The sequence below is a fragment of the Mustela nivalis genome (genome assembly GCF_964662115.1).
Source record: "Mustela nivalis genome assembly, chromosome: 6".
NCBI lineage: Eukaryota > Metazoa > Chordata > Mammalia > Carnivora > Mustelidae > Mustela > Mustela nivalis.
Window position 1 is genome coordinate 126,061,802 of NC_139025.1, and position 23,679 is coordinate 126,085,480.

Here is a 23,679-nt window from a genome sequence, read left to right on the forward strand (position 1 = left end):
CATATAAATACCTTCTGGAACAGAAGGTTCTCTGTTCATGGGCTCTGCATTGTTGATTCAGAAACTATGCTGCACTGAGGTCTGATCTACGAGGGAAGAGCCTGTGAGTGAATGGTTTGAGTTCTGCTGGCTGCCTTCCCACTCTTTATCTAGGGAGACTGGATCCCAGAGAAGGACAATAGCAATTAGGTCTTGTTGGGAAGAAAGAACACAGCCACCAGCCCTGCACCATTTTGCTTCCCCTGTACAAATAAGATAGCGTGATGCTGGTGCTTGGGGTTTGTGTAGGGCTCTGTGGCCACGGCTTGCCTGTTGGGCTGCTTGGTGGAGATAAGATGCCCAGACATATGCTGGGGTCAGAGAGGGGGTTTAATTTGTTGTACTTTCCTGCATGTCTTTTTTTTTTTTTTTTGAAGATTTTATTTATTTATTTGACAGAGATCACAGGTAGGCAGAGAGAGGGGTGGGGAAGGAGGCTTCCCCTTGTAGAGAGCCCAATGCACAGCTTGATCCCAGGACCCTGAGACCATGATCTAAGCTGAAGGCAGAGGCTTAACCCGCTGAGCCACCGAGGCGCCCCACTTCCCTGCATTTCATTTACTTTTGGGGGGCTAATAACATTCCCTTGTTCTATAAGGAGCCATTTGTGGCTTCTTTCTCTTTCTTCAATTTAATGGAGCCTTGAAATCAAAATACATCTTGCTTAAGCCATCCAGAAATGTTTCAGGTTAAAAAACAAGAAAACCAAGCAGACAGTTGCGTGATGCTCCCCTCCCCCATCCCCCTCCCCAACTCCCACACCATGGCCTGGTGGACAGTCCCCTACACTGTCCCAAACCCGCTGAAAATGGCTTCTGATTCTCTTCAGAAAGGGAGCTGTAACAGTGCAGATGATAGATTCCGTTAGCTTTCATGATGGAAGGGTGGAAAGAGATGCTTCCTTGTTATTGCCATTCCAAGTACAATAATGAGGCTGCATATTTGCAGCTAGCTGCTGAAGCCAGACGTCACCAGAGTCATTTGGATTCGTAGGAAGTTGGAACATATTGTTTTAAGAGAGATTTCAAGAGCATCATCTTTGGAAATCCCATATAGCAGTGAAGTAGGGTTGCTTTTTTTTCTTTTTTCAATCTTACTTATATAGCCATATCTGTTTGAATTTTTCATTCCCTATCCTTTCTCTCTGGTGGTGTATTTGCCTGAGCTATTTTGACTTCTCTTAAATGGGCTTTATATTAAATTATTTTAAATACTTTTATTGCCACTCAGAAGACATGGAAGTATTTCTAGTGTTCGTATTTGGGTCATGGAGATGTCACTTTGCATCACTTCGTCACATGTAAGAGCCAGGCTATTTCAAGGAAGGGCCAGAGGAGAGACTTTCTATTTCTGAGAATATACTATGGATTAGGAAGCATGGCTTATGCAAAGATTTGTCTTTTTATGCTTTGAAATCTGAAATGGAGAAACTGGGAGCTCAGTCACTTGGAGATTTAGGATCTATGATAGGTTGATTAGGCTTTTGCCTTCATTCAGGACTGGCTCCCTCCGCCCCAACAACCACATCCAGCCCTAGGAGCACTGTTAAGATGAAGATCTCTCTCTCTCTCTCAAATAAATAAAACTGTGGAAATAAAAATAATAAAACAAAAGGGCCACCTGGGTGGCTCAGTCGGTTATCTGCCTTCATCTCAGGTCATGATCCCAGGGTCCTGGGATCAAGTCCTGCATTGGGCTCCCTGCTCAGTGGGGAGCCTGCTTCTCCTTCTCCCTCTGCTCCTCCCCCTGCTTGTGCTCTCTTTCTTTTTCTCTCTCTCAGATAAATAAATAAAATCAAAAGAAAAGATGAAGACCTCATGTTAAAGCCCCGAATTCCAAGCTGCTAGTCACTTAGCTGGGCAGGAGCAGGATGAAGGGGCTGGAGGGCCATAGCTCGGCACCGTCCAGGGCTGCCCCTCTTTCCTTTTTGTATTCCATAGGGATGAGAGAAGAGCCGGCCTCATTTCTGCCAGACACCCTCATCTAGTTATTGGGAAACCCTCTCGAACTGCTGGGATGTCAGAAGACAGGCCCCTGGTCCTGATGTCCTCCTGACTTTTATCCTTTGTTCCTGGGCCTTTTACTGGAAGGTATCTTGAGTGTCTATTTACTTTAAAAATACACATTTAAAAACTCATAAAGAAATGATTTCAAGGGGGCGCCTGGGTGGCTCAGTGGGTTAAGCCGCTGCCTTTGGCTCAGGTCATGATCCCAGGGTCCTGGGATCGAGCCCCGCATCGGGCTCTCTGCTCAGCAGGAAGCCTGCTTCCCCCTCTCTCTCTGCCTGCCTTTCTGCCTACTTGTGATCTCTGTCTGTCAAATAAATAAAATCTTAAAAAAAAAAAAAAAAAGAAACGCTTTGAAGGACATGTCGCATTCGTCCATGTATCCACTCATTCATGATCTGGCAAATACTTACCGAGCACCTGCTGCTGAGCACAGGGGCGAGCAAACTGGGGTCTTCTTTGCTCCATGGGGCCTGCGTGCTTGTAATTGATACAGCCGCACTGTCTGGGGAGGGACCCCCGAGTTTTGTCATGTATCAAGCGTCTGCACCACAGTGTGCTTGTGTAAGGTACACAGGCTGTAAGGTACACAGCCTGAATGCAAGAACTTCTGGACAGCCAGAGGTGGTCTTGGGAGGGTTGCTCAGTAACTGAATTGAAAGCCGGGGGGGTACGTCCATCCCATATGTGTGGGATCCAGTGTCTGTCCACTGCTTTGTCTTCACAGTAGCCTGGGCAGGACCAACGGTGGAGGCTGGGAACTCAGCTGAGTCAGGTGATGGAAGCCAATAACCCCGGGCAGCCCCCACCAGGTGGGGGTCACCGTCTTTAGAACTTGAGCTGTTATGAAAATTGTAGAGAAAGTGCTACTAGTTGTGTCGTAAAATCACTTCACTTCTTTCAGGGTGTTTTGAGGCTTGGGAGCCGTTTCTGCAGATTCTAGTTCGGGGATGTGACATCTATGTAAATGAGTGGCTGTGCCCATTAGCTTTGGCCTCCTTTGTGGGGGAGCCCCCACCCCCGCTGGGCTTCCGTGACGGGCTGCAGGATGGTGGGGCTGCCCTCAGACCTTTCTAGAACACAGGGTCTTAAATGTCCATTTGCCCTGGTCCTGCATCATAATTCCAGCTACGTGGTATTCCTTCGTCTGTGTGGAGGTCCTTGAGGAGAGAAACTTGAGAAGTACCTTTTGGTGTTCAAAAAATAGTTTCCATCATGTTTTAGTCTGAGAATGACATATAGGCTTTTTAATAATGTGAGAGTGCCTCCTAACAGAGGGTGTAAAATAGTCTCCTTGCTACCCTTCTGGGTAGCAGTGTCTGGCGTGTTGCCCATGAGACGGGGGTGGAGGCGGCCGTTGGCCCCGCCGCATCTGAGGCCTCCATCCTGCCTTGTTGCTCCACGCCCTGTGAAGGTGCCTCACTGCCAAGCATGGTTTGTGTGAGAATTGAATTGTTATTAGGAAGTTTTAAAAGGGAAGCAGACATTAGAAGATCTGTTACATGGGAAGAGGTGTATGTTCGCTTTGTCTAGGCAGGATGTGACGTTGCAGCGGGAGCTTTAAGCAGGTTGGGGTTTTGGGGCCACCTTGCTGCCGAGTGTCTCTTCGGAGCGAATTTGTTCTTCTGTGGACTCCCACAAGGCCTGCAGCGCGCTGTGGGATTAGATACCCTGTGGGATTGTGGGATTAGAGATTCCACCCAGATTTCAGAAGGGCGGCTGTTTGGACAAGCTGCTTCCATTCCCCGGGGCACTTTCACTCAGGGACTCTGCGTGTCCACCCCCTGCTCCCCATCACAGCTCAGTTCTAATGCAGGGCTCTTCCTCTGCGCTCTTGCCTGACCTCTCCCCACCCAGAGAGGGTTAGAGAAAAAAATCTCCAGAGCACTTGGGGTCCACCTTGACCCTTGTGAGCCCCTTCATGAATGCTGTTTGGGAGGGGGAGTGCTTCTCATTCTCTCTGCCTAGAGAGGTTGCCTGCCCCGAGGCCTGAGCGGGTTGGCTACGGTGTGGGGTAGGGGTGATGAGCGGCGGCACCCCCTCTTCCCAAGCCCTGCGAGGGCTGAGCTGGTCCCTGCTGCGTGTTCAAGCCTGACAGCCTGCCTGTCTTTTCCTGTCCTACACACACACCACTCACGACCCACATCTACACACATATCACAGGGACACTGTGTACATACATACACCCACACCACCTGTATACACCGCAGACGCCACACACACACACACACACACACACACACACACAGCAGCCACACCACCCACCACACACATCCACACACACCCCCCCCACACACACAAAATAACACATTCACACACACCCGACACATACACTAGCACGTGAACCATTCAGGGAACGGTGCTGATTCTCTGCTTCGTGCCCAGATTAGCACCCAGCATCTCCCACTGCCCTGCCCTAGAACACCCCCAGGTCTCCAAGCCCCTATCTTCTTTCTATTTCTTTCTATTTTGGGTCACCGCTTCCCCTTCTGATTTTGTTATCTCTGGGCTTGCCCTGTGATGTGTGTGGTGTCCTCTGCACTGGGGAACTTTGCGACTCTGCCCCAGCGGCTGTCTTCCCGAAGAGACTCAGGCTCTCCGCTCTGCTCTTCCCTGATGTTCAGGAGCAGGCGCTCCTGTGAGAAGCCCTGCCCCCGCACTTCCCACCCACCCATCCATCCCCTCCCTCTCCGCCTTCTCCTCAGCCATTTCTCTTACTGCAGACAGCTCCCTAACTATAATGTGAACTCCTGGAAGGCACAGACTGTGGTTTTCATTATGGTGCTGGTGCATAATGAATGTATTTGGGTAAAAGACTCAACCAGTACACACGTATTTAGTAAGTTAAAAGTGAACACCCCCTCAGCCTTCCCTGTTTTCCCTCCCTCCCCCAGAGGAAACTGCTGACAAGCGCTGGTCCTTACCAGTCTGTTCCGTATGCCTTTGCCTCCATACTCGACTTGCAGCTATGTCCGTGTTTACTAGCTAGCTTGATGGATCTATATACATACTCCTACCCTAGCTGTTTTACCATTTTCATTGCGCAATAGGCCATAAGATTTCTCTCTGTCTGTACACATTGGTCTACCTCTTTTAGAAAAAAACGCTTTGAAGTATTTCAGCGCGTGGACTGGGCCATAATTTATTTAACTGTTCTCCTCTTTATGGGCACTTAGGTTGCTTCCAGGTTTTAGAATGATGGCTGCAATGAAGAATGCTCATACAGGCATCATTTCAGATATATGTGAGTCCCTCTGGAAATAGCGTTGTTGGATAAAAGGATATGCAGATTTAAATTTTTGATAGGGAATGCTGAATTGCTTTTCGGAAAGGCTTCACTGGGACTCCTCCTAAAGAGATAAATTTTTTAAAAAAGAGAAAACCAGCCAAAAAAAGTAATTCACCACTAACAACTGAGTAAAGGAGAGAACACTCTCTTAGGCCATGAGCTGGGAAATACAGCAGCCTGGAAGAGGCCGAGGACATGGGCTAAGGTTTGTACCTTTTCTGAGGCTCCTTTGCTGCCCCCACGCCATCCATCCCCCACCCAAAAAAAAAAAGCAGTCTGGGGGGGAAAGAAGATGAACAACCAAAACCCTGAGAACTTACTGGTCTTCCTCAATTTGGAGAGCTGGAGGCTGTGATGGCAGGCTTCGGGGGTAGGGGATGCTACTGGAGCCAAATGGCCTCCTGCAGGGGGCTGCCCAGGTCTGTTTGCATTGCACCCTGGGAAAATCCCAAAGCTTCGTCTCATTGCACCCTGGGAAAATCCCAAAGCTTCGTCTTCCAGTTGACCCAATGGTGGTATCCACGCTTACGTGTAGCCCTCTCAATCTCAACTATTAGATTTGAAAGGAAAGAAACAATCAACAGCCTTCATGTCTTCCAGCAGTTTTAGGCTTACAGAAAAATCGAACCGAACATTCCACGTTTCCATTTGCCCCCTCTCTCTGAAACCCCCGCTTTCCCTTATTATTCACATCGAGTGTTAATATGGCATATCGGTCAGCACGGATGAGCCAGCACTGATACATTATTGTTATTATTAACTAAATTCGGGTAAGGCTCACTCGTCAGGTTGTGTGTTCCATGGGTTTTGACAAATGTTTTGACTCCACTAGTTGTGTTCTTGTCTTGGTAGCTTCCTCTTATTTTACAACTATCCATTTGTGATAGTCTTTTGAGTCTTTGCTTCCTGTGGCATGGGGGAGGGCCAGGCTGCTGAGGGGCTGGCTCGTCTCTGGGGACAGGAGTTCCCATGTCCTGGTCTCTCTGACTCCCCCATTCTGGCCCTGTCTGGTCTCAATCTCCCTGCTGCCACTTCCATCTGCCTGTCCTGGAGCAGCTGCCCACTGCTTCAGGGACATCGTGGGGCAAGGAGGGGCTGGCTGACTTTGCTGCCCTAATCGGTCCCCGATTACTCAGCCCAATTAATAGTCATCATCTCTGGGAACCTCTGCGAAATTCCCAAACTGGCAGTGAGGTGAAGTGAGGTGGCCTCCCTGCCTGGAAGGAAGCCCCCATGCTCCTCTTCACCAGTTTCCTCTCCTTAGTCCCTCCTGGATTCCATGTTGTTCGTTGTGTCATGTTCCGGAACGCCGTGGTCTTTCACAGGACTACCTAGGTGGGGTGGGGGTGCGGGGCCTGTGTGGGAGCCAGGCTTTGGAAATAGCAAGAAGGGTGGCCGCTGCCCGGCCCGGCCGTCCCCGTGGTCGTGGGGATGGGCGGCAGCATGGTGTTCCGTGAGGGCTAAGGCCACGGCACAGTGGGACCACACACGGGCCACTGTTCTTCTGCTAGGGCCTCACACGTGCCCAGGGATGTCCGTGTTCCTGTCCCCTGCTGGCTCCTTGAGGAGAACATGAATAGAGAGGAAGGTGGGGAGGGATTTGGAGTCCCTCCCATGTGACATCCAGCACCGATTTCATCGTGTGGTTGCAACAGGATGCAGCCTAGACGTGGGAGTCATGGTTGGAACAGGCGGTTTTCCACAGTCCTACGGTGGGAGGCTTCCCTAATGGCATTCTTCCAACTGCGGCCATTTAGAAGGCAGAGCATGTGTCCCCCCTCGGTGTGCCTGGTGGGGATGTGGCCCTCCTCCCCAGAGGCCAAGGCCCCATGGGCCTCAGAGGCCCTTGTAGCTGGAGGTCTGGGTGGGGAGGGCAGTTTCCTTTCGTGTCACACATGTGAGCTGGTTTCCTGGTCCCACCGAGGGGGCCTTTGCTCACCCCCAGCCCATGTGTGGTACATAGGAGGTACTGATGCCGCTCATGTCCTCAGACCCTGGCTGAGTGACTGCTCTGCCTTCCTGGCCATCAGTCTCTCTGAGTGGGCATCCATCTCTGTGTGTGTCCTGGGGACGGTCCTGTCACTGAATCAACACTCAGGGGGTTGCCACAGAGCACTGTCATAGGCGTTGTAGGTTAGGGGAGTATTTCATGGACCACAGCAGGTGGGAATTGCAGGGATTTCCACCCCGGCAGGCGAGGGGCAGCATGAGGGGCACAGGGCAGGACGAGGGATGTGGCCTTGTGGTGAGTGGGACTCCGTACAGGTCGGCCTGGCATATCTGGAGAACAGCAAAGAGCCCATGAAGTAGGGGCAAAGTACGTGGCCAGGAGCAAAGCCAGGAGGCCTGGAGGTTGTGAGTGGAGGCCTTTCCTGCCACCCTGAGGACCTTTACTCTGAACGGCAGTGGGCTGCTGGAGGAGGAGGTTGAAGAGACGAGGACGTGATCTGACTTACGATTTTAAAAAGTGCGTAACAGCTTTATTGAGATGTTCCCGTACCATAAAATCCGCCCCTTTCAAGTATACGGTACAAAAGTTTTTAAAGGGCTCACCATGTTATGCAGCTATCACCCCCACGTGATCCCAGAACGCTTCCATCCCCAATGTCCTTTCGCGGGGATCTCCCATTTCCCCCTCCCTAACCCGAACCACTTTGATTTCTTGAAGCGAACATTTTGTTGAAGTATAACCGTCATCCAGGCATGTGTGTGCATCCCGGACTGAATGTTTGTGGCCCCCCCAAATTCGTGGCCGAACTCCATGTCCGATCCCAGTTTTAGGAGTGGGGCCTTTGGGGGTAATTAGGTCATGAGGATGGGGTCCTCACGATGGGATTAGTGTCTGTATAAGAAGAGGCCGGACAGCTCTGTGAGGAGGTCCACCACGGGAGGTCATAGCAAAAAGTGGGCAGTCTGTAACCCAGAAGGGCGTTCTCACTAGAACCCGATAGCACTGGTGCCAGGATCTCAGATTTCTAGCCTCCAAATGGTGAGAAATAATTTTCTGTGGATGCCTCTTCCCCCCACCAAGTCCATGGTGCTCTGTTTTCATAGCCTAGGCTCACGGAGACCCTGAGTGCAAAGCTCTTCCCGCGCTGGGTTGAAGGACCACACTCGCCACTAAGGTAGGCTGCTGTGTAGGGTCTAGGCTGAAGCAGGAAGCCCTGTGAGGAGCCACGAGAGAATGCAGGCCGTGGCTGGCTGGGTTGCTGGGGAGGACCAGAGGAGCTGGAGTTCTGGAAGCATTTGAAGCTCGAGCCTGGTACTGTGTTCTCTGGTGGCTCAGAGGTGGGGTGGGAGAGAGGGGAGGCAAGGGTGAACCCAGTTGGGCAGTGCGTTGTGATCAGCTGGTAGTGTGAGAGGCTCTGCGTGGTGCTGGGTCTTTTGCAGGGAAACCTTGGCCCCGCTTGGACACACTGAGCTCAAGGAGCCTGTTAGACACGCGCTGGGTGTGCCAAGAGGGGTGCTGTGAGTGCGGACTTCAGGAGAGCTTAGACGGAGGTAACACACTAGGGAGCGTTCAGCATAGATGGGCCCAGTCCATGCTCCTGTGTCTGGGTGTCTGGTACAACAAAGGACACCCCACCCAGCCACAGCTGCGAGCTACTGAAATCATGACAAGCCTCGGGGGCAGTCCAGGGACTTCAGCTTCCTGTGCGGGTGTGGTGACCCAGCCAGAAGGCCAGGGAGCCGTTTGGAGGCTCAGTACCTTTCTCTAGGATTCACTTGTCCTGGGATCCAGTCAGGGGCCACATTCCCCATACATTTCTCCCCACGTTCGTATCCAGCAAATTAAGAATACTTCACAGAGTATGCAAAACTATTAGTCCCTCTGGAGCATTTGTATACAGTGAATAGGATTTCCATCATCTTACCCCATTTGATCACACCAAGGAAATTTTTGTGGTAGCCTAAGAGAAGGGTCCTTTTGGCGTGAAACAAAATGATAGCACTCTCAGAAGTTGGCGAAGTACAAAAATATACCTAAAAGTGTTTACACGCGACACCATCATCACATCCCGCATCGATGCTCCACACGTCCGGTGCCCAGACGGAAGGCAGGCCGGGGGCACGAGGACAGAGAGGGCTTCAGAATGTGGTCACCCCAGGGTCAGGGCCCTGGCTTCTCTGGGGACTTAGCTCTGCCCCCTCGAGCAAGTCGCTCGCCCTTCCATAGTCTCTCTGCTGGTCCACTATGGCAGGAGAAGAATAGAATCCCCTCAGGGCTGTGGTGCTAATTCCCCAGGGTGAGGCTGGTCCTCACTGGCCTCCCTCCTACTGGGCAGATGAGCCTGGTGTCTGAGGGAGAGCCTTCCGGGCTGTGGTTTGCAAGACAAGGGGCTCCCGTCCGAGGATGGGGACCCTCCACCCTCCGCTGGATGGGGGCCAGCGGTTTGGATTTGTCCCAGTCCCTCTGCCCTAAACCGTTGTGTACCCCTCTGCTCTCTCTGCAGGGGCCCCGGGCTTGCTATCCCTTTGCCTGCCCCCTCCAGCGCCCCTCTCCGAGGCACACGGAGCCTTGTGGTCCTTGCTTTCCAAAGTGGTGCCTTTCACAGTGGATCCTGATATTTTTTACTCCAGACACTTGTTTGAGTGGCCCTCCTGCCTTCGGAGCCTGCAGAAGCCCCTAATATGGCTTCTGTCACTTGCACCAGAGCAGAGCACCTTCCCAGGGACAGATGTTCTTGGAACACACCTCGGTTCCCAGGACCATGTGACAGGGGTGAGGCCGTCGAGGTGGGGTGTGCCAGTGGGTCTGAGTTTTTGTGAGGAAGAGTGGGTCCCCTTCTGCCTTTTGTCCTGGTCCTGGGCTCCCCCTAAGAGCACAGCCCTATGCCATGTCCCCATGTCTGGTCTTGCAGAAGTGGTCAGCCTAGACTTTTTCTCAAGATGGTGCCCATTGTGGTCCCCCAAAGCTGGGGAGTACCCCCTCTGCCTGGCAGTTTGCAGCTGTGGTGAGCTCCTTCCCTTAGGACCTGTTTCCTCATCTGTGCCTGGGAGGCCCGGCCCCGCAGAGGATCAGAGCATGGGGGCGTGGGCTGGTATGCATTTCTCAAGGCACCTTGCCCCTCCCGGGAAAGGCAGGAGAAGTGGGTGCCTGCCTTTGACTGGGTTTGTCTCTTGTGGGTTCCATCCGGGAGCCTGGCTGACAGGAGTGGCCTCTCGTCGTCCAGTCATGGGCTTGAGCCAGGAAGACTGCTCTACACCCACCGTTCCACACTATGACGTGTTTAGTTCCTTCCATCCTAGGAGCAGCTTTTTTCTTTCTTTCTTTTTTCTTCTCCAGGAAAGTTATGGTGAACCTTCGTGTTTCCTGTCTGCAAAGTGTTCTTCAGAAGACCTCGTAGGGCTCACATTAGATCAGTAAGGAGAGTTCTCAGAAAGTACTGAGGACAGAGCCATTAGATAGGTGGGCTTCTGAATTCTTATTTCCTTTCATTATCTTGATTAAAACTCTAGTTGTTCTCCATCTTTCCAGGGCTGCTCTTCTTGTTTCTCATTGCCCTGTGTCCTGGGCAGCCTCGACTTGTCAGTGTGGCTTTGGAGGGGTCCCGGTGCTTGCTCATCCCCAGCTGGCCCTGCTCTAGGTGGTTTGGTGCAGATGTTCCTCCTCCTCCTAGAAGCCTGTGGAGATTTCTGAAGTCCCCCATGTTCTACAATCAGGACAAGAGAAGCCAGGGGAGTTACATGATTTGCTGGGGTTTTCAGAAAGTGAGCTCGGGCAGCCTGGCTCCAGATGGGCTCTTAACCACTCCACAGTGGCCTCTGGGTGTGCTTGTGGCCAGCCTGGGGTCCAAGGCCTGTGCCCACTGCTACTGGGGTGTGGTCAGGGATACAGACCACAGCAAGCCCTGGGGTGTATGTTGTGGGGGGGGGGTCTGTGTCACCCTCTGAGCCTCGGCTCCTCATCTGTAAAAGGAAAGGCTGGACCTGGTGCTTCTAGCTCTGGGCTCTCTGTAGCACTCTCTGGGGGCTTATTTGGAGGGGACATTTGGATCCAAGAAGGACTTCTTTCTCCTGGGCAGCTTCAAATGCTGGAGTCTCGTCATTACCTGTGAGGTGGAGAGCAGCGCTGTGTCCCTGTCAGCTTCCTGGGCTGCTCGGTGTTGGCCATGGCATCCTCCCAGGGGGAGGATGGAGTCACTCATTCATTCCGCACGTTTTTATTGAATGTTGATTGAAAATCCCTCCTTTTATATGGAGCTTGCTTTCCAGTGAGGGAAAGCAGGCTATAACCAAGGTAAATGAAAGAAATATATCACATATTACATGGTGGTAATTGCTGTGGGGAAGCATAAAGCAGAGAAGGAGGCCAGGAAAGGCTAGGTGGGTGGCATTATGGTTTTGAGTAAGGTGGTCAGGGAGGGTGATGTATGAGCAGCAGCATGGAGGAGGGGAAGGAGGGAACCATGTAGAAAGCTAAGAGAATGGCCCATGTAAAGTGCCTGGAGTGAGATCTGTCCAGTGTGTTCAAGGAAGAGCAAGGAGGCCAAGTGGCTGGTGCTGAGGGAGCAAGGGTGGAGGTCATGAGGGGCAGTGGGAGAGAAGGATGTCAGATTGTGTAGGGCCTCAGAGACTGGTGAGGACTTACCCTTGGGCTGGTGCTCCAGGACTAGGTTGGAAAAGGCCAGCACAGAGATAATGAGCTGTCAGGAGGCACTTCAGTCATACAGGGACGGGAGGCTCAGCCCAGGCACCAGTGGTTTCCTGATGGGTGTGAGGACAAGGGAAGGAGGGGGGCCCAAGATGGCTCTGGGGCTTCAGCCTAAGCAACCGGAAGGAAGTAGCCATCAATTGAGATGGGAAGGCTTGGGGGCGGGGACGATGAGAGCAAGTTCTCCATGTTTCATGTATCGGGGACCCATGCTTGGCTTCCCAGGCAGACCCTTAGAGCAGCCCCTGATTCTCTGGTCCTTGGAGGTAGAGGAAACGCGAAGGGCTTTTTGGACACTGACTTGGCTGTGCCAGGATACCTGTCAGGGCCATGTGCCATTTGCCTGAGGGCTGCGAGGAGAGTATGTCTGTCCCAGCTGCAGTTTGCCGCCCAGAGGCTGGGCTGCATGTGGGCCGGGCAGAGCCTCAGCACAGGACCTTCTGGCCTGCACATCTGGTGCTCGGCCCCTGGTCTGTACATTCTCATCTCTGTCCTCTCAGACCTAGGTTTTACCTTTTTGCCTTCTCAGGTTCTTTTTCTTTTTTGTAAGTTGAGGTGTAATCCACATATAACATTATATTCGTTTCAGGCGTACAGAGCAGTGATTTGATGTTTATGTATATTGTGAAAGGAACGCCGCGTTCACAGCCTTCACCACGTGTAATTACAAAATAACTTTTCCTGTGAGGAGAGCTTTTAAGATCTTTCTTAGCTACTTCCAAATATGCAATACAGTGTTATTAACGATTGTCACCAAGCTCTTTCTTTAATCCCCAGCACTGACCTTATAGATGGGGGTTTGTACCCCCACTTCATGCATTTCCCCCTTCCCCCACTGCCCCCTAGATGGGGCATTCTGTTCTCTGCCGGTCTGTTCTCTGTATCTGTGAACTCGGGGTTTTTGTTTGTTTCTTTGTTGTTTTAGATTCCATGTATATGTGAGATCGTATGGTGTTGGTCTTTCTCTGTCTGACTTATTTCATGTAGCACAAGACCAGTAAGGTCCATCCATGTTGTTGCAAATGGCAGTCTGTCTGTCTGTCTGTCTTTTTCTTTCTTTCTTCCTTTAATGGCTGAATAATTCTACTGTGTATATATACAGTTTTTTTTTAACCACATTTTCTTTATTCATTCATCTGTCAGTGGGCACTTAGGTTGTTTCCTTGTCTTAGCTTTTGTAAATAATGCTGCAGTGAACATGGGGGGGGGCAGATGTGTTTTGGAGTTAGTGTTTCCATTTGTTCAGATCAATACCCAGAGGTGGAACGGCTTGAATGGTACTTCTGTTTTTACTTTTTAAAAGAACCTCCCCACTGTTTTCCACAGTGGCTGCATAGCTTTCTTCCCACCAACCGCACACAAGGGTTCTCTTTCCTCCATGTCCTTGCCAATACTTGTTACTTCTCGTGTTTTTGAGACTGGTTCTTTGGACAGGTGTGGGGCGGTATCTCACTTAGGTTTTGAGTTACATTTCCCTGATGATGAGTGATGTGGAGTATTTTCACCTGTTTGTCATTTGTAAGTTTTCTTTTTTAAATGTATATTTGTAAAGATTTTATTTATGTGTGTGAGAGAGAGAAAGCATGAGAGTGGTGAGGGTCGAAGGGAGAAGCAGACTCCCCACTGAACTGGGAGCCCAATGTGGGACTCGATCCTGGGACTCCAGGATCATGATCTGAGCTGAAGGCAGGCGCTTAACCCATCGAGCCACCCAGGTGCCTGCCATCTCTGTGTTTTCTGTCTCAGATTCTTTAGGGACCAGGTAGAGAAACGCCTTGCCGAGCTCATCTGGGTGGTTGAGACTGGGAAGCCGACGCAGTGGGACTTTCCTCTGACTGAGAGGACAGCAGCTTCTGTGCGTCGTGTGCTGTGGAAGTGTGAGCGAGGGGCAGGACAGGGACGGACAGCTCAGCTGCAGCACCCAGAGGGCCTCAGACAAGAAGTGACTGTAGCAGGTTACAAAGGTTGGAGCATCCCCTGACCTTGGGGGCAGGCCTGACCCTGTGAGCTCTGCCTTCCAGAGCGTGGCCATTCTTCTGCTGTCCAGTGTCAGTGTGGACATGGTGGAAGTGGGTGTGACATTGCCACCACCATGTCCCTCTCAATAGACCAGGCTGTCCTCTGGCAGTGTCCTTATGCCAGTGCAGCCCTGACTGGGCTGTTCACCGCTGGGTCACTTCTTCCCAGTGCCTACCCATGTGCCTCCTCGTATTCTTTCTGGGGTTGGGACGGAGCAGTGGAGGGCAGCAGCTGGGGGCTGAGCATTACTCCCTGTCCGTTCACGACTAGGGATTTATGAGTTGCTGATGTGTTTGCCATTTCCTTGTGAGTCTTTTCTGGGTGAGCCCTGTGTGTGGTTGAGTACAGGGCGGTGGGAGTGGGGTAGGGAGGGACACAGTGTCAGCTGGTCCTGCCGGGGAGGCTCGTGGGAGCAGACAGAGAGCTGAGGTCCTCAGCCTGGCACAGAGTTGGTTGGCCCCACAGATGGCTTTTGAATGGAGGATGGATGCTCAGCCAAGGAAGACTCCCTGGTCCCCGGCCAGCTGCCCTCTGCCCCGGTGGAAGGCCCCTGGAGGACTCGTGTTGCTGGGAAGCTGGCTGTATTTTTAGCCTCGGGGACATGCTGTATGTGGCAGCCTGTGGCTCATGGCAGTTACCAAGCAGGTTGGTTAAAGGCAGTTTTGCAGAGTAATTATGCAGCTTTGGGGACTGGCAGGAGGCTTCCCATACCGAATGCAGGGCCGGGGGTCATGGGGAGCAGGGAGAAGCCAGGGAGGAGCTTTTCTGTGTTGTGAATCCCTTCTGAATAGCGCCATCCACATAGCCTTTGGAGGGGCTCAGTGTAGTGTCGAGCCTCTTTCTTCTCCCCAAGGGACTCCACATTCCTTCTGGGGGCTCCTGAATGAGCCCCACACCTCCCAGGCTGTCTTGCCCCTAACCAATCTGGTAACCCCCTTCTATAGTCAGAAGCTTTTGGTGGCCCCCTTTGTCTGTGACTTATCATGGGCCTCTGATCTTGGTGGTGGGTAGGTGCTCCGTATGGTCTTCAGTCGCCGGTTTTCTTACTTCCCTTCTGCTGCAGCTGGTGTCTGTGACCCCAGCTCAGCACTCCTGTTCAGAGTCCTTTCCCCGTCTATGTAGTGTCTTGCGTTAACCCTCCCCTTTCTTTAAGATTATGTTTGAGGCCCGGGTCCTTTGTTTGCAGTCTCTGGAATGCTGCCTTCAGGACGCCAGGTGGGCTCCTGGAGGGATCAGGGGATAGGGTTGGGAATGAAAGCTACAGCAACAGGCCAAGCTGAGAAGAGTGTTCTTACTCCTGAAGCTCAGGGATGCCTTTCCCCATTGGGTTTTGAAGAATGAATAGGAGTTTGTCAGTACGATTCTGGAGGAACCAAAAATGGAATGACTCGAACACTGGCGTGAAAGGGGTGAAGTACCAGTGGCAGGAGGGCTTGGGGCATGATGAGGGCTCAGGCCTGGAAGCTTGGCTGCCTTGCATGCCGCAGTCCAGAATCAGTGCCGTGTCCTGGAGTACCATACCTTCACGCACCCCCTTGGTGTCCCTGGCTGTAGCTGGGTGCTGGTGCAGGAGTGGTTGGGCCAGTGTGTTATCTGCACAGACAGTGGTGCTTTTGCCCACTGGTATTGGAGTGGGCCCATGGTCGGGGGTGCAGGATCCATGTTAAGACTTAGGAGACCTTCAGTTGGGTGGCCTGTTTCATGGGCAGGGAACACGGCAGGTGCCATCAACATTAAAGCTTAAGGCATGGGGGTCAGTGCCTTCGATCACCATGGTAGGGAGACCAAGGTGCTGGTGCTGGAGGTGGGGCCTGAAGCCCAATATCTCAGTGCTCCCCTCCTCCTCTGAAGTAGGGAAACTGAGGCATGGGTGGGTTTCCTTTGTCTTTCCATGCTGTATGGGACAGAGTTAGGATGTGAGTCAGGCTGTCTCTCAGTACTTGGGCTCCATGCAGAGATCAGGCAACGGCCCACGCCATGGTGGCCCTGGTGTGCAGGCCGCCGGCTGAGCGCCAGCATCCCCAGGGCGTCAGGGCGGAAATGACGCCACTTGCACAGGGAATGGCTTGCACTGTGCACCCACGCGTCCATACGGTCGCCTTTCTTTGAAAAGGCTTGGGTTATCAGTGTAAGATGATAATGCAAATGACATTGAGCTCTGTATCTTGTATCACATTTTGCGTCTTGGGAAAACAAACTGGGAACAGGACCTTGAAGAATGGACTTCATTACCTGTTGGAGCAAGTGAAACCTGCAATATTAATGCCACAGGGTTTCCCATACCTTCCTCCAAAAGGATTAGAGAAATACATTCCCTGCTCTCTCCGGTGGAGGCCTGGCTGCTGGTGGCCTCAAGTCGTTAGCTCTCTGTGCTTGCTGACCTTGGGGAATGAACAGGAGGCATCACTTGGAAACATGGAGAGGCTCATGATCTACTCGCAACTCTGATTTTCAGTCTTTGGCTGTTCTGCAGAACCCCAGAGTTCTGACCCTGCAGTTCTGAGCCGCTTTTAAAAAATTCTTTTCTTTTTTCTTTTTTTCTTTCTTTATTTTTTCAGTGTTCCAAGATTCACTGTTCATGCATCACACCCAGTGCTCCATGCAATCCGTGCCCTCCTTATTACCCATCACCAGGCTCACCCAACCCTCCACCCACCTTCTCTCTAAAACCTGTTTGTTGCTCAGAGTCCACAATCTCTCATAGTTCGTCTCTCCTTTCAATTTCCCCTAATTCACTTTTCCTTTCCTTCTCCCCATGTCCTCCGTGTTATTCCTTATGCTCCACAAGTAAGTGAAACCATATGATAATTGACTCTCTCTGCTTGACTTATTTCACTCAGCATAATCTCTTCCAGTCCCGTCCATGTTGCTCCAAAGTTGGGTATTCATCCTTTCTGATGGAGGCAGAATACTCCATAGTGTATATGGACCACATCTTCCTTATCCATTCATCTGTTGAAGAGCATCTTGGTTCTTTCCACAGTTTGGTGATCATGGCTATTGCTGCTATAAACATCGGGGTACAGATGGCCTTTCTTTTCACGACATCTGTATCTTTGGGGTAAATACCCAGGAGTGCAATTTCAGGGTCATAGGGAAGTTCTATTTTTAATTTCTTGAGGAATCTCCACACTGGTCTCCAAAGTGGCTGTACCAACTTGCATTCCCACCAGCAGTGGAAGAGGCTTCCCCTTTCTCCACATCCTCTCCATCTGAGCCGCTTTTAGCACTTCGATGCAGGGTGCGGTTAGCCTCTCTTTTTAATGTGTGGCCCGTCGCTCAGCTAGAACGCCCGTGTGTGCATCGATGAGCAGCCTGCCCGCAGCCCACTGATGTCCTGTTTGTGTTCTCTTTCGTTCCAGTCTCCGGAAGCTTGAAGCTTTGCTGAATCCTGGGTGGGCACGCCAGCCTCTGAGGCCAGGACCGTCCTGCGGATGGCTGAGAGTCCTCTGGGGCCTGGCGACTCTGAGTGAGTAGGACCTGTGGTTGTCACTGCTGGGCTGCCCCCCCACCCGCCCCGCTGAGCTGTTGGCATCGACACCTCAGCTCATGTGCTGAATGGAAGCTGGGAAAACAGCGATGTGTCTTGTTGCCCCCACCTCTGCCTAATGAAACCTTAAGTGTGGTGACACGAAATATTTTCATTGTTTTCCTTTTTTTTTTTTTCAAGTTTACCTTCATTTAAAAAAAAAAACATTTTTAAAGGTTTTGTTTGTTTATTTGAGAGAGAGCGCATGCAAGAGAGAGCACAAGCAGGGGGAGTGGCAGGCAGAGGCAGAGGAGAAGCAAGCTCCCCGCTGACCAGGGAGCCCAACACGGGGCTGGATCCCAGGATCCTGGGACCATGACCTGAGCTGAAGGCAGATGCTTAACCAACAGAGCCATTCAGGCACCCCATAAGTTTACCTTCATTTTGTGGAGAAAGATGGGAAGGAGTGCAGGACATGCCTAGAAATACAGTAGACTGTATTTCCTATGACCCTGTCTGACTCCCCTGTCAGACCTGCCAGGTCCCTTTCTGCTGCCCTGGTGTTCTGGGGGGTACTGTGTTGCCTCTGAGGCAGCCCCCATTCCTGTCAGGGGAGTGGCTCTCCCTGCAAGTGCAGCCATCAGGGTCCCAGGATGTTTGAATATGTGTTTCCAGTTCTTTTGTGTATAAACCTAGGACTGGAATTGCTAGATCATGTTATAATTTTGAAAACCAAACTGTTTTCCACAACTACTGTCTTATTTTACATTCTCACCAGCAGTATTTGAGGGTTCCGGTTTTCCTCATCCTTACCAACATTTCTTTCTTTCTTTCGTTTTTTTTTTTTTTTTTTTTAAGTTAAGGCCAACCATATGGGTGTGAAGTGGTACTTACTGTGGTTTTGACTTTATTTCCCTTTGTCAAGCTAAGGATAGTCTCTGTCACTAATGTGGTGAATGTTTCTTTTTAAATTGAGAATTGGTGTTGGATTTTTGTCAGATACTTTTTTTGCATCAATTAATATAATCGTGTTGTTTTTTCTTCTTTAGTCTGTGTTACATTAATTGCTTTTCTCATGTTGAACCAACATTGCATTCCGGGAAGACATGTCACTTGGTTGTGGTGTATAATTCTTTGCATACATTGTTGGATCCTATTTGCTAATGTTTTGGTGAGGATTTTTAAGGGTGTCCATGAGAGATACTGGTCCGTAGTTTTCTTGTAATTATCTGGTTTTGATGTTAGGGTCTTACTGGCTTCATAATTCAGGAAGTATTCCTTTATTTTCTTTTTTTCTTTTTTTTAGAGAGAGAGAGCCAGTGAGTTCATGTGTGCATGCAAGGTGGAGAGCGGGGCACAGGTAGAGAATCTTAGGCAGAGTCCCCACAGAATAAAGAGCCTGACATGGGGCTTGATCTTACAACCCTGAGATCATGACCTGAGCCAACACAAAGAGTTGGACACTTAACCGGTTGACCTACCCAGATGCCCTATCCCTTCCTTTTCTAATTTCTGAAGTAGATTATAGAAAATTGATATCCTACCTTCCTTAAATATTTGATAGACTTCATGACAGAAGTCATCTGGGCCCAGTGATTTTTTTTTTTTTTAAGATTTTATTTATTTATTTGACAGACAGAGATCACAAGTAGGCAGAGAGGCAGGCAGAGAGAGGGGGGGGGGAAGCAGGGTCCCTGCTGAGCAGATTCCAATGTGGGGCTTGACCCAGGCCCCTGGGATCATGACCTGAGCCAAAGGCAGAGGCTTTAACCACTGAGCCACCCAGGCGCCGCTAGAGAAAGTTCTTAATTATTGATTTAATTTCTTTAATAAAAATAATTGTTCACTTTGTCTTTCTCCTTGTTTGAATTTGGTAGTTTATATCTTTTAAGAAATTGGCACATTTTATCTAAATCACCAAATGTGGAGGCATAGAGTTCTTTGGTGTATTCTTTCATTACCCCTTTAATGTCCATGGGATCAGTATTTCTTTCATTTCCCCTATTTAGTAATTTGTGTCTTCTCTCCTTTTTCTTGTGCAGCTTGGTCAGAACCCCCCAGAATTTTGGTGTGTTGATTTTTTATTTTCCTATCATCCTCCTATTTTCAATTTCATTGATTTACGCTCTTTTGCTGTATTTCTTGTGCTTAATTTAGGCTTACACTTGTTCTTCATCTTGCTGCCTAAGGTAGAAGCTTAGGTTACTGAATTTAGATCTTCTTTTCTAACAGATACATTTAATGTGATACATTTTTTTTTTCTCTAAACACCACTTTTGCTACATTCTACAAATTTTGACCAATCCTATTTTCATTTAGTACAAAAAAAATTCTAAAAATTTACTGATACTTCCTCATTGACCCATGTGTTATTTAGAATTGTGTTGCTAGATTTTTGGGTTATTTGGGGATTTCGTCTATCCTGTTGATTTTTAATTCCATTCTAGTCTATGGAAATTGTTTGTGATTTCTATTTATTTTATTTTTTAAAAAAGATTTTATTTATTTATTTGACAGACAGAGATCAGAAGTAGGCAGAGAGGCAGGCAGAGAGAGAGGGAGTGGGATGCAGGCTCCTGTTGAGCAGAGAGCCTGATGCGGGGCTCGATCCCAGGACCTGGGATCATGACCTGATCCGAAGGCAGAGGCTTTAACCCACTGAGACACCCAGGTGCCCCTATGATTTCTATTAAAAAAAATATATATATATTAAAGTGTGTTTTATGGCCCCAAGTGTGGTCTGTTTCAGTGCTCTGATCATAATGTTTGTATCTGCCCTCCCCTCCCCCCACCCCCATCAAGCCCCTTGCAAAGTCCTTTGTTGAAGTCCTACCCCGCAAGGTGATGGTACTGGGGCTGGGGGTTGGGACCTTTGGGAAGTGATTAGGCAGAGCCTTCATGGTGGTGTAAGTAGTACCCTTATAGAAGAGGCCTCACAGAGCTCTGCCGTATGAGGATACACTGAGAAATCTGAGCCCCAGAGGGGAACCCGCCTCTGACCATGCTGGCTCCCTGGTCTAGGACTTTCAGCTCCTAGAACTGGGAGAAATAAAAGATTGTTGTTTGTAAGCCTCCTAGTCTGTGGTATTTTGTTATAGCAGCCCAGTGGATTAAGACACTTGGGTGAATGTTCCATGCAAGCTTGAGAAGAATGTGTATTTTGCTGTCGTTAGAATATTCTATAAATGTCAATTAGATGCGGTTGATTGATGGTGCTGTGCAAGTGAACTATCCTTGTTGGTTTTCTGCCTGCTTGTTATATCAGTTACTGACAGAGGATGGTGAAGTCTCCAATTATAATAGTGGATTTGTCTCTCTTTTCAGTTCTGTCAGTTTTTGCCTCATATATTTTAATACTCTGTTGTTAGGTGCATAGCAGTTTACGATGGTAATATCTCCTGTTTAAAATTTAAATTCAAGTTAGTTAACATATAGTGCAGTATTGGTTTTAGGAGTAGAATTTAGCGATTCGTCACTTACATAGAACACCTAGTGCTCATCACAACAAGGGCTCTCCTTCATGCCCATCCCCCGACCCACGTTCCCTCCTCCAACCCTCAGTTTGTTCTCTGTACTTAGAGGAGTCTCTTATGGTTTGCCTCCTTCTCCGTTTTTATATTATTTTATTTTAGGATTAGAATATATCCCTGAAAAATTGAATAGAATTATATATCATTATGTAATTGCCCCTGTCTCTATCCATGATGATTTTCCTTGTTCTAAAGTCTGCTGTGTCTGAAATTAATATTGGCACTCCCAATTTTCTTTTAATTGGCATTAGCATGGTGTATCTTTCTCCATTTCTTGCCTTTTAACCTAGTAGAATCTTTATATTTAAAATGGGTTTCTTGTAGACAGCATATAGTTGGGTCTGGTGTTTTTATCTGCTCTGATATGGTTTCATGAGGAGAAGTCCACTGTTCCTCTATAGATAGAGTATTTTCCCACTTTCTTCTGGCTTCTCTCATGATTTCCTCTTTCTCTCTCTTCTCTCTCTCTCTTTTTTTTTTTTTTTTTTTGCAGTTTGCATAGATATTTTTTTGTTTTGTTTTGATGTTGGTTCTTTTTCTTTTCCTTTTTTAAGTATTTATTCTGTTCGGTGTTTTTTGAGCCTCCTGGATATGTGGCTTGCTGTTAGTAATTTTGGAAAAATTTTGAGAAAAAAAATTTTTTTAAAGATTTTATTTATATATTTGGCAGACAGAGGTCACAGAGAAGCAGGCAGAGAGAGGAGGAAGCAGGCTCCCTGCTGAGCCGAGAGCCCGATTCGGGCCTCGATCCCAGGACCCTGGGATCATGACCTGAGCCAAAGGCAGGGGCTTTAACCCACTGAGCCACACAGGTGCCCCTTTGAAAAAATATTTTGCAAATATTTTCCTTCTCCATTATTTCTTTTGACTCCTGTTGATATTCTAAGTACACATATGTTATAATCTCTTGATATTGTCCCACAGCTCTTGGATGCTACTCCTAACCCCCGTTCTTTTTTTCTCTTTGCACTTCATTTGGGAAAGTTTCTAATGATCTATCTTCAAGCTCACTGATTTCTTCCTCAGCCTTCTTGAATCTACTGATGAGTATTCTTTATTTTCAAGGGCATTCTTCATTTCTATTACAGGTTCTTTTCTTTTTTTTTTTTTTTTCTTAAAGATTTTATTTATTTATTTGACAGACAGAGATCACAAGTAGGCAGAGCAGCAGACAGAGAGAGAGGAAGGCAAGCAGGCTCCCTGCTGAGCAGAGAGCCCAATACGGGGCTCGATCCCAGGACCCCAGGATCATGACCCGAGCCGAAGGCAGAGGCTTTAACCCACTGAGCCATCTAGCCGCCCCCCTTTTAAGAGTTTATTTATTCCAGAGAAAACAAGGGGAGGGGCAGAGGGAGACAGCTAAGTAGACTCCCAGTGGAGCATGTCGCCTGATGCAAGGCTCCATCTCAGGAATCTGAGATCATGGCCTGAGCTAAAACCAAGAGTCAGATGCTCAACTGACAGAGCCACCCGCATGCTTCTACAGGTTCTTTTTAAAAAAAAAAAAAAAAAAAATTTTTTTTTCTAGCATCTGGGTGCTTGGGTGGCTCCCTCCGTTAAGTGTCTGGCTCTTGATTTTAGCTCAGGTCATGATTTCAGGGTCCTGAGATCCAGCCCCGCAGTGGGCTCTGCACTGGGCCTGGAGCCTGCTTAAGATCCTCCCTCTCCCGCTCCCTCTTCTTTCTTTCTCTCTCTCCTCTTCTCAAATAAATAAATAAAATCTAGCATCTCTTTTTGATTCTTAGACTTTCCATCCTTCTGTTTACATTATTAGTCTGTTCTTCCCTATTGTCTGTTTTCCCCACTGGAACCCTTAACATAGTAATCATAGTTATTTTACTTTCCCAGTGTGATAATTTCAAAATCTATGTCATACCTGAATTTGGTCACAAGGCTTGCGTTATTGGTTTTAAATGTGGGATTGAAAAAATGGATCTAGTTATATTTATATTCCTATTTATTGATTGATCGATTTGGTTTTCATCATGCGTTATAATTTGTTGAAAGCCAGGCATTTTCTGTTGGAAAATGAACTGAGGTCATAAGCCTTTCGTGTGAGGATTACGCAAATCTCATTAGGGGCTGGGGTGTCAGGTCTCCAGCAACTGCAGGTGCTGGAGGCATCAGAATTCTCCTTGGTTTTGTGTCCTCCCCTTTGACTTTGTCCTTCCCTTGGCCCTGCTGGGCAGGGACTCAGCAGCAATTTGAGCCATCACCCTCTGGTGTCCTACTGAAGCCTTGTGGCGTGGTGGAGAGGTGTGGGGCAGGGGAAGCATTCTGTAATCCCAGGATAAACGCTCCATCTTTAGGTGGGGCTGTGTGCCTTCAGGTCTGGGAGTTTCTTCTCACTTTGCTCTTCCAACCCCCTCAGGTGAGACAGGGAGGTCAGGGGACTGCCGTGAGCGGACCACCTTTCCACAGTGGCTCTGATACAAGGTTCTGGCTGAGTCTATCCCCGTGGACAGCAGACCTTTGTCACGGAGAACATTCTGAGTGTATTTCATCGTGGTTACTTCCTCCTCCCTCTGCCAGAGCCAAGAGATATTTATTGGTCCTTCAGATTTCAGGGGGCAGGCTGCAAGCTCTGTTCACTGAGGGGTCCAAGAAAAGTCCTTGGTGTTCAGTTCGTCCAGCTCTTTCTTATTGTAAAGATGCAGTGACCACGTCTAAGC

At 49.2% G+C, this 23,679-nt stretch overlaps 1 protein-coding gene across 6 annotated transcripts in view; it reads left to right on the forward strand.

Moving 5' to 3' along the window:
- The window catches only part of APBA2 (amyloid beta precursor protein binding family A member 2), a 243,355-nt gene that overhangs the window by 28,642 nt on the left and 191,034 nt on the right, over positions 1 to 23,679 (forward strand). For 5 of the 6 annotated variants that reach the window (XM_082736650.1, XM_082736649.1, XM_082736648.1 and 2 more), the window contains one exon: positions 17,371 to 17,477. The exons of the other annotated variant lie outside the window; for it this stretch is intronic. The gene's annotated coding sequence lies outside the window, so the exon portion shown is untranslated. The remainder of the gene's footprint in view (positions 1 to 17,370; positions 17,478 to 23,679) is intronic. 6 annotated transcript variants of the gene reach the window in all.